We start from the raw sequence: 5,409 nt of genomic DNA on the forward strand, positions 1-5,409 counted from the left end.
CTGGAGGCAGTGAGGCCAGTGAGGAGGTGGCTGGGACAGCTCAGGAGAGATAGTAGGGAGATTGGCAAGGGCCGTGCGGGGCAGAATGAAGAGAGAGAGAAACAATGAAGGTGCGAAAGCCCAGATGGGCAGCTTGATAGATGCTCCCAGGGAGCAAGAGAGAAAGGACAGCTTGGTGGAAGAGACAGCAGGCCTGGTGTTTGAGCAGCTGAGCCCACTCCGTTCCCACCTTTGCCTGCAAAGAGAAGAGAGTGGATGAGAAGCACCACTCAGGGAGCATCTACCATGAGTTCCACATGGGGCCGGCCAGGTGGCTCTTATCTTCCCATTTCCCAGATGAAACAATCAAGGTTTAAGGATGTGACTGGCTGGAATCGCAGGTGAGGACTCGGGTCTGACAGCACAATCAATGCTGGTCTCATGCCTCTTCCCTCCCCCTAGCCTGTAGTGGGCACTGACCACCCTCCTCTGCCCTCCCCACCAGTGAAATGCCTGCCAGCCCACCTCTGGCACGGCCTGGGCCTGCCTGAGGCCTTCCTGTGAGCCCAGGAGGAGGGCGAGAGCTCCTTTCTGGCTTCCCACTCTCAAAGAGCCCAGGGTTTTATTTGCAACTGATCACTCTGCAGCCTTTGATTTGCAAGAGAGGCTGGCAGCAGGGCTGTCCCTGGCCACCAGCAAAATTAGAGGTCTAGCTTCAGGTGAAAAAAGCTCATTCCTCCTCTCTCCCTTTTTTTCCTTTCCTCCCTCCTCTTCTGGATTTTTCTGAAGCTTATTTTAACATGGGATTTGAAACTTCAGATACAGCAAAGCTCTAGGACAATGGGAAATTTAGGGTGGATGCCATTGACTGGAGAGGGGAGTGGCTTGGGAGCAGATAGAGAGGGTCACAGTGATGTTGCTTAGCAGGTACCGAGCACATGTGAAGTGCAGCCTTCAGGCTACGTGCTTGACAGCCATCCTATCCTCTCCAGGCCTCTAGGAAGGAGGCATGATTCATTTTCCAGGTGGAGGAACGACGGCATGGAGAGGTTCAGAAGCTTGCTCCAGGTCCCGCAGCTGGTAGGAGGTGGAGTTTTGTTGTACCTACTACCTGGGCTAGGAGGCTGGAGGAGACTGTGACTCCTCCCAGACCCCAACCCACTGCATTAGGGCTCAGATCTTTCTCTGCGCTCCCTGCCCCCAGACAGATTCCTAGATGTTGAGAGAAACACTTCCCAAGCCTGAGTTAGTTCTAGTGGTCCAGGAGGACTTATTGAGGGGTCTCCTCCCCTCCTTTGCTGTCCCCATCCTGGGTAACTTGAAACTATAAAATCAGAAGAACATTGACCCAGCTCTGTGCAGTCCCTGCGTGTGACTAGAAGAAAGAAACCCTAGCCTAGGAAGCCCCTGGTCCTCACTCTGCTCCACTCTAAACATGGGAAGGCTTTCCAAGTAGGTGACTGGTCATTCTCTGTCACTCCTGTGGGACAAGCAGCATGGGGTGAGAGGGGATGGTGGCCTAACTAATTGGAGTCTGATTCAGGTGACCTTCGGCAGCAGCCTCCCATCACACTTAGGAGAAAATTCTGGAACTTCCTGTAGAGCTGGCGAGGTCCTCCTTGGTCTGGGCCTGCTCTTGTTTCTACCTCACCTCCACATGTAGCCTCTCCTCAAACAGATCCCAACCACACCGGCCACAGGCACCAAGCCGTTCCCTCCTCAGAGCCTTTGCACATGCTGTTCCCTCTTCCTGGGACACGCCTCCTCCACTTCTTACCTAGATGGAGCCTCTTCATCCTTCGGGCTACACGGAGGCCTGCCTATCCCTGACCCCCCAATCTATTGCCATCCCCCATTTTTGACTCAGCAGCACTTGCGGCTGATTCTGACCCTACCATGAGTACAAGAATCAGCTCCGGCTAGAAGATCTTTGCATCCCAGGTACCCACCTGGAGGTTGGGCCCAGCCTAGGCCCACCACAAGCACCGGTTGCAAATCATTGAATTTAACCTCTCAGTTTCTTCCTTTGTAAAATGGGTTTAGGAACATCTACCTCACAAGGTGGCTGCAAGGGCGAAAGGAAGTAAAGCTCTGGGTTTGTGCAAAGCCCTCAGTTCATACCAGCTGCGCTTCATATCGATATTCATTTTGGGGTCGAACCCAGCTGGGCATGACTGGCACGCACACGTAGATTGGAAACTTGCAGTGAGAAAACTGAGACTCTGAGAGGTGGCCCAAGACGAGCTGCTAGGCAGGCTACCCATTGGGGTGCCTGGGGCTCCTCCCTGCTTCATCTGCCTCCTGCTGACTATGGTGCTCATTTGGCCTGGCCTGGCCTCCACGCTGATAGGACAAGTGGTGTGAGACCTCAGATCCCTCTGAGGGGCCTGGAGATGCTTCCCTCAGGGAAGGGAGAAATAAGAAACATCCCTGCAGGTACCGTAATTGGCCATTCAGGGCCTATCTTTTCCCCTCCGGCTCACCCCTCCCATTTGCCCTTCAGCCGACTTCCCTCCCTAACTGAGCACATTTGCATGAGCAAAGCATCTCCAGTGACTGCCTTCTCGCCACCTGCTCCTGTGGCTCTCTCCCCACCTGAGGCCGTAAATATATATGCGAAGTATATTAATTTGTGTGTGAGCACAGAGCCGGGATGCCACGAGAAAGGGGATTAGGCGGTGGCAGTGGGTGGAAGGCAACAGATGGCTTGATTGCTTTTACCTGTTGCTAATTTGTTAGGCAACATTTCCTTGTTTGTGTTTAATTGTGCCCAGGCCCGAATCGGTAGGGCGCCGGGCCCTGGATGACCGTCGGGTGCTTGAGTGGGGCAAGGGGTCAGGCGGCCTGCCTGGGAATTAAATTGCCGAAGTCTGGAAATGAATGGCTCTTCCTTGTTCTCTCTTGATCGGACTCCAGTCCCTCTCCTTGGCTGGGCACTCAGGACTCTCTGAGCATATGTAGCAAGGAAGGAGCTGAGTCAGGGGTAGCAGTCTGGCCCTTCTGTTAATTCAGCTGTGTGACCTTGGGTCGGTCACTTAGCATCACTGGGTCCTGTTTGCTTGGCTGGGAAATGAGCATAATCACACCTGCCCTATCTCCTTTGCAGGATTGCCATGTGTGTGAACTTTGATAATGAATCAGAGCACTTTGACACGTGTAATGCTTGGTAATAGTGAGACATTATTTGCCAGCAGAGTGGTTAAGAGCTTGGATTCTGGAGTCGGCCAGGCCTGGACTGCATCCTGACTCTGCCCCTTATCACTGTGAGGTTTGGGGTAAGAAACTAAAGCTTTCTGAGCCTCAATTTCCTCACCTATGCATTGGGGTGCTGGGAGGGGCAAGAGAGTTAATGCACAGGGCAGACTCAGCTCAGCTTCCCCAGAACCCAGTCGGTCCCAACAAACTGTGGGGCTGGTTAATAAGTTGCTACTGCTTTCCCTTCAAGCCTCGGCTTCGGTGTCTCCTGTCCTTTGAAGCTTGCTATGACGTGTGTCCCCAAACCCTGTGGATTGCTCCCTCCTTCGAGTCACCCTCCTGGTGGAAATTTGTTTGAGGGTTACTTCTTCTCTATCAACTACAATCTGGTGGGATAATAAACTAGGGCCTGTAATCCTGTTAGCAAACAAAACAAAACAAAACAAAACAAAAAAACAGCACATGAACAAGCACAATCATTCTAAAGCATCTTCTGGAGGAGACAAGAGGCGTCAAGCCTCTGAAAACAGGGAGCTCGTGACCTACAAGGCAGGGCTCACAACAGAGGGGACTTGCTGTCCCTCCGCTCACACCTGGTCCTGGTCCACCACGCCAGCACATGAACAAGCATAATCATGCTAAAGCATCTTCTGGAGGAGACAAGAGGCCTCAAGCCTCTGAAAACAGAGGCAGCTCGTTACCTACAGGGCAGGGCTCACAACAGAGGGGCCTCGCCGTCCCTCCGCTCACACCTGGTCCTGGTCCACCACGCTCCAGCCCAATCCTCTCGTCTTTCTGCTGATCCTCTGAGCCTCAGATAAATTTCTGGAAAAGTTCCTTTTGCTTAAGTGCGATAGACTATGTTTCCATTGCTTGTGTTTCAAGAATCTGGCTGATAACCTTTATGCCTCTATCATATCTCGACGAAGTGTAGAAACTTTCTGTTAATGAGTTTTTTAATGTTTGTCTCCATTACTTGCTTGTTTTGTGACCTTGGGCAAATGCCTCTGAGACTCAGTTTTTTCTTCTTCAAAATAGGGGGGTGAGAGTGGGGCTCCCCGATTATTGTGAGGATTAAATGCCATCATATAGATAAAGTGCTTTGCTCAGCGTCAGACACACAACTGGCACTTGGTGGTGACTGATCGATTAATTCTATATCGGTGACATTGCTTTCATTTGAAATCACTGAGAAAACAAGGCCTGCAGTTTGTCAAGAAAGCATCCTTTTGAGAAATTTGCTTAAGGGGATATTGACTGAGAAGTCCTCTTTTCTCTCTTTGGCCTTTGAATTTCTCTTAGGGAAATGTACAGTTACCAGAAGTAAGATGACAGAAGGAATGGAAGGTGGCAGAACACTCTCCTGGAGCAGCAGTGAGGGTCGAACCATAAGGGTCGTGACTGGGGGAGGCAGGAGGCGGGAGGTGTGGCAGGGATAGGCTGGATTCCTTGATGCTCCCTGAGGGAGAGGGGAGAGGAGGAAGCAGAGGAGATGGGAGGAGTGGGAGGAAAAGGAGAAGAGATGGGGGAAGGGAAGGCTGGGGAAAGGCGGGGAGAGAGGGAGAAGAGGGAGGGATGTTAACAAAGGTTCTGATGGCCCTTTCCATCCCTTCCCATTTCCATCTTATCTCTAAATAGTGCTCTTCCCAAATAACGCCCGCACCCCCACCGCTGTGTTTCATGCTGGCAGCAAGCATCTCATGGGTCAGGATTTCCTCTCCGTGAGTTATAGCCTTGGGGAGAGGGCTCTCCTGCTTATTTCTCTCTGGGAGTGTCTCCTTCCTTAGGCAGGGGCAACATTGGAGTGCATAGAACAAGGGTGAATCTGGTTTGATTGTGGAGTCTCTCAGGTACCAGCAAGTGCCTTTGGGTAAATTATAAACCTCTCTGCTCCTCTCTCTAGGCAATGTGCATCAGATGACACAGAATGACAATATCTGCCTTGCAAGGTATGCAAGGTATCCAGCAGAGCAGCTAGCACGAGCCACAGGGACGCAGGGGCCGTGTGAGGATGGCAGCATGCCCTCCAGCCTGACGCAGATTCAGGCAGTTGGTGTAGGGACCTCTGCGTCTTGGGAGCATCTGTGTTGAAAGAGGCAGATGTGCAAAACCAACTCAGGGCTACAGAGCCTGGTTACATAAGCCAACCGGACCCAGGGACGGGTTATTTGTGATATTACTGAATCTGTCCCCATGTTTACCTAGATTCTACTCTGACCTTTTAACACGTCTCTC

This window comes from Pteropus alecto, unplaced genomic scaffold (assembly GCF_000325575.1).
Source record: "Pteropus alecto unplaced genomic scaffold, ASM32557v1 scaffold98, whole genome shotgun sequence".
NCBI lineage: Eukaryota > Metazoa > Chordata > Mammalia > Chiroptera > Pteropodidae > Pteropus > Pteropus alecto.